Here is a 10,879-nt window from a genome sequence, read left to right on the forward strand (position 1 = left end):
AGCACGGATTCATGGAAAATCTGCCATTTTTAAAAACACAAATTGTCCCACAAATTTGTATCAGGCAAAAATATTTGCTCGTTCATTTTTATCGAGACAAGCCCAAGTGCAAATCACTAAAATTGCCTCAAAACAGAACACGCGCCAAAGCTATTTAGAAAAATACTTTGCGTCCATCCATGATGCTACTTTGCAACTTTCAGAGATCCCCTCCTTCAAATGTGACATCAATAGGCGCAGACGATATTTTGTACAATAGTTACAACTCTTGTGTTATAAGCCTGTATTAAGGTCAATAATGTATTGTAACCAGCTAATGTACCTTGCAGTGTATTCCTTTTTCTATGGTCGAAGAGGTAGAATTCACTTTACAACAGTGGCTGGAATGTTTGATATCGTATTCCAGTTGAATATACAGTATTCCTTTCATTTTAGTTTGACAGATAATTCTATCAAGATCATTTCTCTGCCGAACAATATTTCACCATAAACTATTCATATTTATACTCTCTGCTCGTTTTTATTTTCTACGGATATATCGCATAAAATATATTAGATTCTGTTTTGACCTGACCTGCAAGATAAATTTGTCTTTGGGAATCCTCTTGAAAGAAGACCAGTGATAATCCTTGAATTTTAAAGGGCCAGTAACACTATAAATTAAAGTATTTACAATATTGGGGTAGCCTAACATTGTTGTGATTTTGTGTGATTCTTTTGGTGCAAGTCTGCTTCATTTATTCACTCAAACAGCCATGAAAACCATAGGGACACTTAACCATTGTTCATCAGGAGAGGTAGGATGAATACAATGCTGCTTGGTGGAATTATATAGAAGTACAAGGAGCATGTTTGGTTGCAATGAATTGCATCAATAAGTGCAAAATTTGCTGCCATTTTAGCACAGCCAGACTTTGTAAATGAGCCCTTTTTAGAAAAAACATAGAGAATATTCCTAAACTCTATGGTATCTTAGAAAGCTAGTTTTTATTCAAAAGATTTAAAAAGCTACAGTGAGCATACAGACCACTTGGGGGCAGATTTATCAAAGGTCGAAGTTCGAAGTTAAAAAAAACTTCGAACTTCGAATTCAAAAAGACCAACCGAATGGTGGTCGAAGTTTTTTGAGGTACGATTCAAAGTAGCTCTACTTCGATTCAAAGGTTTTTTTACTTTGTCCTTCGATCTCCCAAACTCCCCCAATTGCCTCCATACAGGTTCTAGGAGGTCCCCCATAGGCTAAAACAGCACTTTGGCAGCTTTTAGGTGGCGAATAGTCGAAGTCGAAGTTTTAAAGAGTCAATCAAATTCTAATCGAAGTTGGACTATTCCCTAGTCGAAGTTCACAAAAAATAGCTCAAAATTCTAAGTTTTTCAATTTGAAACTTCACCTCGACCTTTGATAAATCTGCCTGTTGGTGTTCCGCCGTACGCATTTCATACCCTCTGGTACGTAATCATAGGCATGACCTTCTTGCAGGAATCAGGGGAGAAGTGTCAAAGAAAGCTCAAGGCAAAGAATCAGAAATGTACATACAAGGAATCTGGAACTCAGGACAGAAGGGTATATATAAGGCAAGACAAGATGTCATAGTCATTGGTGTCTGAAGGGCTTATATATTTGACTTTGGCAGCAAATTGTGGCACGTGGTGTTATCCCTGGGTACAACGCTATCTCTGTGTCTGAGCAGTGCTCCCCCATCTGTTTACAGCCAACCAAAGCAGTTAAAGGGATACTGTCATGGGAAAAAAAACATTTTTCAAAATGAATCAGTTAATAGTGCTGCTCCAGCAGAATTCTGCACTGAAATCCATTTCTCAAAAGAGCAAACTGATTTTTTTATATTCAATTTTGAAATCTGACATTGGGCTAGACATATTGTCAATTTCCCAGCTGCCCCTAGTCATGTGACTTGTGCTCTGATAAACTTCAATCACTCTTTACTGCTGTACTGCAAGTTGGAGTGATATCACCCCCCTCCCTTTTCCCCCCCAGCAGCCAAACAAAAGAACAATGGGAAGGTAACCAGATAGCAGCTCCCTAACACAAGATAACAGCTGCCTGGTAGATCTAAGAGAAACACTCAATAGTAAAAACCCATGTCCCACTGAGACACATTCAGTTACATTGAGAAGGAAAAACAGCAGCCTGCCAGAAAGCATTTCTCTCCTAAAGTGCAGGCACAAGTCACATGACCAGGGGCAGCTGGTAAATTGACAAAATGTCTAGCCCCATGTCAGATTTCAAAATTGAATATAAAAAAATCTGTTTGCTCTTTTGAGAAATGGATTTCAGTGCAGAATTCTGCTGGAGTAGCACTATTAACGGATTCATTTTGAAAAAAACATGTTTTCCGATGACAGGATCCCTTTAAGGAGCAGGAAGGAGGCATAAGGTATGGGGTGAGGTGCTGCTCGGGTGGGGGAGACAGATGGGGACCCCCGGAGGTCAGAAGGGTGGTCCTTCAGATTGCAGCCCCAGTTGGCCCAGGAGACACCAGTCCGATGCTCACTATGCAGTGGCAATGCAATCACAACATTTGTATTCAACAAATTGAGTTTAACAAATTTGTATTTCATTTATTGATAATGTGCACCTGTACTACCGACTTTACACCAAAATAATTGGCTCTGTTCCTCAGAAATATAAATCATGTTCAGCATGACACTTCTCCTGAACTGCAGCACCTAATAACACTAACCTAGCAGTCAAGCTGCATTTTGAGGTGTGTGTCACGAAGATGGGTTGTTGGGTTCTCCTCACTGATTAAAATGAGGGTTATGACAATTCCGAGAGATGCTTTGTGCAAGTTAATCCATTTCAAAGCTTGCTGTATTTTCTGCAGCACACATCAATCTTTGGGAAAATATTTATATTTCATGGCAATGCAACCCAATGACAATGTTTGATGTTTGTCAGAGGAATCTGTGATGGCAGATGGAAAGAGCTTTTTATAAGTCTTTTAAATGTTATTTCATCTGATCAGTTTCAGATCACTGAAGAAAAGCTGCTCATTAATGGCTTAGAAGTAGGAGTCAGATGAAACTGCCTGCCTGGTCAGGAGGCAGAGTACAGACCTAATAGGGATGATTTGTGAAGGTAAGGGGAATGTGGAATTTGGAACGCCATGATTTTTTTATCCGTTATGCATTTCTCCCTGCATTTCTCTGCATTTTTTGATCCATTAATTGCTTCTGCGCTCATAGTTGCAACTGCACCTGATGCAACAAAACAGGAAGCAATTGCACTTGCATTTTGACAGAAATTGGGTGCAAGTTGCATCTAGTATTTTCAGAGTGCGCAACATTCATCAGAAGAGGCAGGCTGGAGTCTTTGGCAAGTGCAGAGACACGTTTAGATGCAACTACCGTAACAAATTGTGCGGTTGTAGCTGCACTCCCTTGCGTTCCGTTTTTCTGCGTTCAGCCGCAGGGGAGCGCAGGAATAGATGCATTACATTTTTTCCAATGGGGCTGTACTCACACAGGTACGTATAGGCGCCGAACGCAGGAAAATTGCAGCATGTTGCGTCTCAACCTGCGTTCGGTGCCTACACGTGCCTGTGTGAGTACAGCCCCATTGGAAAAAATGTAATGCGTCTGAACGCAGAAAAACGGAATGCAGGGGAGAGCAGCTACAACCGCTCATGCGTAAGAGCCCTAATTATGTTTTTTATTTTAAGGAGAACTTGAAAATGATAAGAAAAATCCCTAAAAAAATGAACCCTGCTCTTAAAATTGGCAGAACATGTATTTCCACACATTGAGGGGCAAATTCATCAAGGGTTGAATATCGAGGGTTAATTAATCCTCGATATTCGACTGGGAATGAAAATCCTTCGACTTCGAATATCGAAGTCGAAGGATTTTGCACAAATACTGCGATAGAACGATTGAAGGAATAATCGAATGATTAAATCCTTCGAATCGAACGATTCGAAGGATTTCAATCCAACGATCAAAGGATTATCCTTTGACCAAAAAAACTTAGACAAGCCTATGGGGACCTTCCCCATAGGCTAACATTGGGTTCGGTAGCTTTTAGGTGGCGAACTAGGGGGTCGAAGTTTTTTCTTAAAGAGACAGTACTTCGACTATCGAATGGTCGAATAGTCGAATGATTTTTAGTTCGAATCATTCGATTCGAGGTCGAAGTCGTAGTCGAAGGTCGAAGTAACCCATTCGATGGTCGAAGTAGCCAAAAAAACACTTCGAAATTCAAAGTTTTTTTACTTCGAATCCTTCACTCGAAGTTAATGAATTGGCCCCTAATATTATGAAAGAAGGAAAAGTAACCATGCCCATCGTGTCCTGTGTTGGATGTTATGTTTAAAAGGGAACATTTCAAATATCTTAATAAAATGACAGTTGTTCCACCACCCTGGTGGTCTTCCATGTGCCCATTATGCTTTATTTACCAAAATGCATTGCCAGAATAATAAGCGTTATTTGTTGGCTGGAGTGGGTTGCTCAAAATAAATCTGTATCCTCAACTGTCAGCTTTTGGCAATAAAGCAACTGAATGAGTGGCAAGAGCGTGCCAACCAATGTTCCCTCTAAGGTGTGTGCTTGTGCACAAATTTTGAGGCTGCCACAAATTGTGGTGCACGGAATTAATTTGTTGTGAAAACACAAAATGTTGTATGAATTCTGACCTGAGCGCACAAGTTAAAAATGTGCACACAATAATTTTTTGCTCAAATAGCCGCTAAGGCATTAGAGGAAACATTGGTGCCAACTGCCAGTGCATCAGAGAAGGGCATTTAGGCCTAGATGATAGTGGAACATTACATGAAGCTCTAATCAGACAAATAAATAAAGACATCTTGCTACATTTCACATTTTTTACTGGGAGCTTTCTGCCCTTTAAAGACAGTAAAAAATATTCTACTTAATTTATCTAACACTAAGCATAAGCTTCAGAGTCAGATGCAATTTGTTGAGCTCAGCTTAAATGATGAGTCTTACTTATTTATCTCTGCCGGAGGTAATGTGCTGATTTTTCTATCTATAACGGAGCAAGGGGGAATTGGATGGGGTCATGTTAATTAGTGTATGATAAAATATGGTTATTGTAAGAAAAAGTTGCATGCAACAGCCAAAGGCATCGTATTAATATTAGAAAGTTAAAATGTATATACCGCTGGGCAGGCAAGCGCATTCCCGTTTAACACTTCAGCAGTTCACTTCTTAAAGCACAAGTATTACTCCTGCCAAGGGCTGCAGATTAAAGGACCAGTAACATCAAAAAAAAATTTTTAAAAAATGTATTTGTATACTACGGAAAAAAAACACCAACACATATTAAACTTTCAAATTACTAAGTCTTTATTTGGAAATAACTTACCAAATCTCTGTTGGCGCTCCTCTTCAGAAAAGGCGACAGGGTGACGATCCATCATGCGGCGCTCTATTTCTCCTCCCTGGCTATGTCCTATAAGGAAGGCAGGGAGGAGAAATCGAGCACCGCACGCTGGATCACCCGATCGTCTTTTTTGAAGAGGAGCACAAGCGGCGATCCGGTAAGTTATTTCTAAATACAGACTTTGAGATTTTAAAGTTTAATATGTGTTGGTGTTTTTTTTTCATAGTACAGGTATAGGATCCCTTATCCGGAAACCCGATATACAGAAAGCTCAGAATTACGGAATGGCATAGACTCCATTTTATCCAAATAATCCAAATTTTTCAAAATTATTTCCTTTTTCTGTGTAATAATAAAACAGTAGCTTGTACTTGATCCCAACTAAGATATAATTAATCCTTATTGGAGGCAGAACCAGCCTATTGGGTTTATTTAATGTTTAAATGAATTTCTAGTAGACATAAGGCACGAAGACGCAAATTATGGAAAGATCCGTTATCCGGAAAACCACAGGTCCCGGGCATTCTGGAAAACAGGTCCCATACCTATATACAAACAAACTTTTTTTAAAAACATTTTGATGTTACTGATCCTTAGGATTCCTATACCTCTGGGCAGACAAGCATCTGCCTCCACTTTACACTTCTTCAGCTCCTTTGTTAAAACTGAAAGAGACAACATTACTCCTGCTAAGGACGGTGACCAAGATGTGTGCATCTGCAATTGTATAAACTGGAGTACTTTGTTTATTGGCTCTAGGTTTTTCATCATGTCCCTCCCCCCCCCAAAAAAAAACCTAAATGAGTAGAGAAGAGAAGAGGTTGAAGGATAGGAAAGGTAAACCATGGCCGACTGCCCAGATCTTAGGAACCTTAAAGAGGTTGTTCACCTTCCAACACTTTTTTCAGTTCAGTTGGTTTCAGATAGTTCACCAGAAATAAAGACCTTTTCCAATTACTTTCTATTTTCTATGTGTGACTGTTTTTCTAATATTGAAGTGTAAAGTTTAATATTTCACCTTCTAAAGCAGCTCTTCTTCTAAATTTAGCATTATTCAGTAACCCAAGTTCAGGAGAACCAGTGTCTGCATTGTAATGGCCAGCACTGTGACCAACAAATGCAAGTGTTTCTTGAGTTACCATTAAGGATGCAGTTTTTCCCCTTAGTGCCCTACCTACCATTTGTATCTAAAGTCATAATAAACGTAGATTTGTCCAAATCTATATGCTGCAAAAAGTTCTGTTAGCCAAATGCCAAGCCAACCCCAATATTTCTACTACTAGTCACACCTGGGACCTCATTTATCAAACTCAGAATTTTTCTGATTATTTTAAAGAAAAAAGTCAGACCAAACTAGAATCCACAATTGGATCTTATTATTAATAAAAAAAATCACGATTTTATCAGTTATGGGATGAACGCGGAAAAAATGTGTATTTTTTCCCGAATAGCTAAATTTTTTCAGGCTCCCCGAAAAGCTAAAATTTTTGGATCCTTGCCCGAAAAGTCCAAAATAGTCAGACTTTTGGGCTAATTCCAGCGCAGACCACAGAACCTTCCATATAGGATAGGGACTTCTCCCATTGACTTAGAGTATATACAACCTCGGTAGGACCGAGAATCTGGATTTTTGGATTAAGACTTTTTCCATCCTCAGGGGTATAATAAGGGGCAGATTTATCAAGGGTCGAATTTCGAATTTGAAAATCTTTAAAATTCGAATTCAAAAAGACCAACCGAAAATGAATCAAAGTTTTTTTGGCCGAATAGGTCAGTTTTTGGATTTGTATCGTATGAATCAAAGTAATAGCGCATTCAATCTAATTCGATTAGAAGTTTTTCTGAAAAAAACTTTGATTTTTCAAAGTCCAAATAGGTTCTAGGAGGTCCCCCATAAGCTAAAACAGCAATTCGGAGGTTTTAGATGGCGAATGGTTGAAGTCGAATTTTTAAAGAGACAGCCCAGTGTTTTAGGTAAGTCAATACAATCACTTGGGGTGCCTAACTTTTGGCACCCTCAAGTAAATAGGCCTTTCCTTCTCATTTAAATCTAATCAACAATGCTGCCTCAAGATGTATCAAATGCTTGTAGTCTCTGCTTTATCAAATCAGGTACCAGGTCAACCCAACTACTCATGAGACGCTTCATTTTCTTTGTCCTCCAGGGTCAAAGTTGCCAGTTCTCCCCTGAAAATTGAAAATGTTCAAATAAAATACACTGTACAAATGTAATTATTGGGATATTGTATTGTACATATGCACTTATTATAGGATCCTGGGAATATTATCGTTCTTTTTCATAATCGGCTGCATTATCTCACTGTAAATGGCTTTCGGTGAATTTGATGTCAGAGAATGCGCTGTTCACAATTTTAATTCTAATGACATTCCTGTCCCAAGTTGTTGGCAATGAAGCAGAAAATGAAAACTATACAGGCAAGTGAGCTTCCTATCAGTTAATAATGGTTTCCATAGAGACCTTAAATGCACAAATAAACTCTCCGTATTGCAACTGCTTCAAGCTAGAATGGATGTTTAAAGATATTCGACGAACCTTTTCATTTCATAGAAATATTATTATCAAGGCATCATAAAATTGAATTAATGGAGAATGAATTCAACAAACTTTAAAATCTTTGTACATGTTTATGTAGCAATCGCTGAATTCTCTTAGTGATGGGCGAAGTTGTGGCGAATTCCCGTGATTCACCACCGGAATATAAATTTGTGAAACCACCGCTAAAATTCCCCGGGCATTTTCAGACTCCAACATCAAAAATTAGATACTGGCGCCATTTTTCGAATTTTTCGTCGTTTTGTAAATTTCACGGGAAATTCACAAATGTTTTGGTGAAGCGAAACGGCCCAAATTCGCCCATCACTACTATTACTGTTTTTTTAAAAAACAATTAAAAGTTGTCAACGTCTGCAGAATTCCCTGTCTTCCATTATAACCAGCTAATGTGTGCAACCCTCATATTCCCTATATTTTTATATGAATTTGTAAATGAACCTTAAATTAACTTTTAGTATGATTTAGAAAGTGATATTCTGAGACAATTTGCAATTTTTTTAATTGTTTGTGATTTTTGATTTATTTTAGCTTTTTATTCAGCAGCTCCTCCTCAATTTCTGTAATATGGTCGCTAGGCTTCAAACTGCCTAGCAACCATTCATTGATTTGAATAAGAGACAGGAATATGAATAGGAGAGGCCTTAATAGATGAGTTAATACAAATTAACAATAAGGGGCAGATTTATGAAGGGTTGATTTACGAAGTTTGTTTGAACTTTGAAATTCTAAGAAAAAATAAAGACCGACCAAAATTTTTTTTTGATCGAATTCGAATCGAAGGATTTGCCCCAAAAAGCTTAGATTTTTCAAAGTCCACCAAATGACTCCAAATAGGTCCTAGGAGGTCCCCCATAGGCTAAAATAGCAATTCTGTAGGTTTTAGATGGCAATAGTTGAAGTCGAAGTTTCAAAGAGACAGTTCATGATAAATTTCGATATTCGAATAGTCAGATTTTTTTCAAATTCAAATCGAATTTTGGCCTATTTGATAGTCGAAGTACACAAAAATAGCTCGAAATTCAAATTTTTTTACTTCGATTTTCAATTCGACCCTTGATAAATCTGCCCCTAAATGTGTAGCCTTACAGAGCATTTGTTTTTGAGATGGGGTCAGTGACCCCCATGTGAAAGCTGGAAAGAGTCAGAAGAACAAGGCAAATAATCCAAAAACTATAAAAAAAAAAGAAAAAGTGAAGCACAATTGACATACTGAAAGTTAACTTAAAGGTGAATCACACCTAGGGTTCCCACCTGTCTGGGTCAAGACTGCCAGATTTCAAGGAAAACGGGCAGGATCTTCCTTGATTGACATTTGATGCCAATTGATGGTCATTATGTCATGGCCCCGCAATATCGCTCACTCTTCCTGCAATGTCACTGGCCCAAACTTCTGATGTCATGGCCCTGCCATGACATCAGGAGAAAGAAAGAGGCTGCTCTGATGTTCTTCTGCTTAGGAAAAAAAATAGAAACCTTTCTCACATCTTTCCTAAGCAGAAGAACATCAGAGCAGTCCCCTGATGTACTGTTTGCCAGCGCCTTTTTGTTGAAAAGTTTGGAAAATAAACCTGTGTTTTGCCTGAAGAACCGAAGTGTCCATGATCCTCTGCTAAATCTGCCTATCATTGCTAATTCCCCTTAAAATTACTTGTACACGCAGCCACCTTGTCACAATATATATATATATATATACTGTATATATATATATATATATATATATATATATATATATATATATATAATTTTTTCATAATAAGTCAACTGAAATAGTTTTAACTTTAGTCATATTCGTTCAAAAAGCCCTGAATTTTTCCAGTCATTTAAGTTGATTATAATGAGAGTTCTGGAATAGCGTTATTAAAAATTCTTCCTTCGCACATCAGATACAAAGCCTGGTGGTATCTGAAAACTAATTGCCTCTGTATCAACAGTCAAACTCTCGAAGACCATGAAATGTTGGTTTCTAGAGAAGACCAATCATTCCTGACCAATAATGTCATGTCTATATCTGGTAACGCATTATGAAGTGCTCAGCCAAATATAACTTAATGTAATTCTATGCCATAAGATTTAAAAAACATAATGAAAAAGTTGTGATTATTTTATATTAAATTTTGTGTGTGTGTGTGTTTATATATATTAAAACTTGGAAGGTCTTCAGTCTAGTTCTAAGGTACTAGAAGAAATTCATTTTTTTGTTCTTCTGGAGAGTGATAATTTGCTTTCAGAAAGGAGCTCCTGGAACGAGCAGCCATGTTGGGGCAAACGCATGCGCATAATGAATGAATGCCGCAACTTTCTCATTATGTGCATGACATTAGAAATGCATGTGCTCTGACTGATATGGCTGATGTGCTTCCCTCTACTACACATCTCATAGGGTACAAACGAACGGGTGGCAACCAGTCAAGCTTCTGATGAAGTGACGTATTAGTCACGAAACGAGTCAAGCTACTCTCCCTGCCCGCTTGTACACATGGTTTTAATTTGGATCAATAAAGACAAATTTTTATCCTATATTTGGTTCCACTCTGGATGAATTGTTTCCCGGTTGCCACCCGTTCGTTTGTGCCCTATGAGATGTGTTGCCTAATGCTGCTCCAGACCGGCACTCGTTTTCGGCGACCGGAAGTTACATCTATCTATCCGTAACGGCGTTCCACATTGTTGCTGTGCTTCCCTCTACTCTCTGCTCTGGCCAGAATGTGTGAGACGCAGAACAGATATTTGTTCCACTTGTCTACATTCTGCCCAACAGGGTTGGACTGGGCCAGCGGGACACCGGGAAAAAACCTGGCAGACCCTGACTCTTGGGGGCACGTCAGCCCTTCAAAAATGATCTTCAGGTGTCGGGAAAAAAAGGATAAGCACACATGCGCAATCGCGGCAAAAACCTGTATGCGTGCATGCACAATTAAGAGGAGAAAAACCCAAGAATG

Source organism: Xenopus laevis, chromosome 4S (genome assembly GCF_017654675.1).
Source record: "Xenopus laevis strain J_2021 chromosome 4S, Xenopus_laevis_v10.1, whole genome shotgun sequence".
Lineage (NCBI taxonomy): Eukaryota > Metazoa > Chordata > Amphibia > Anura > Pipidae > Xenopus > Xenopus laevis.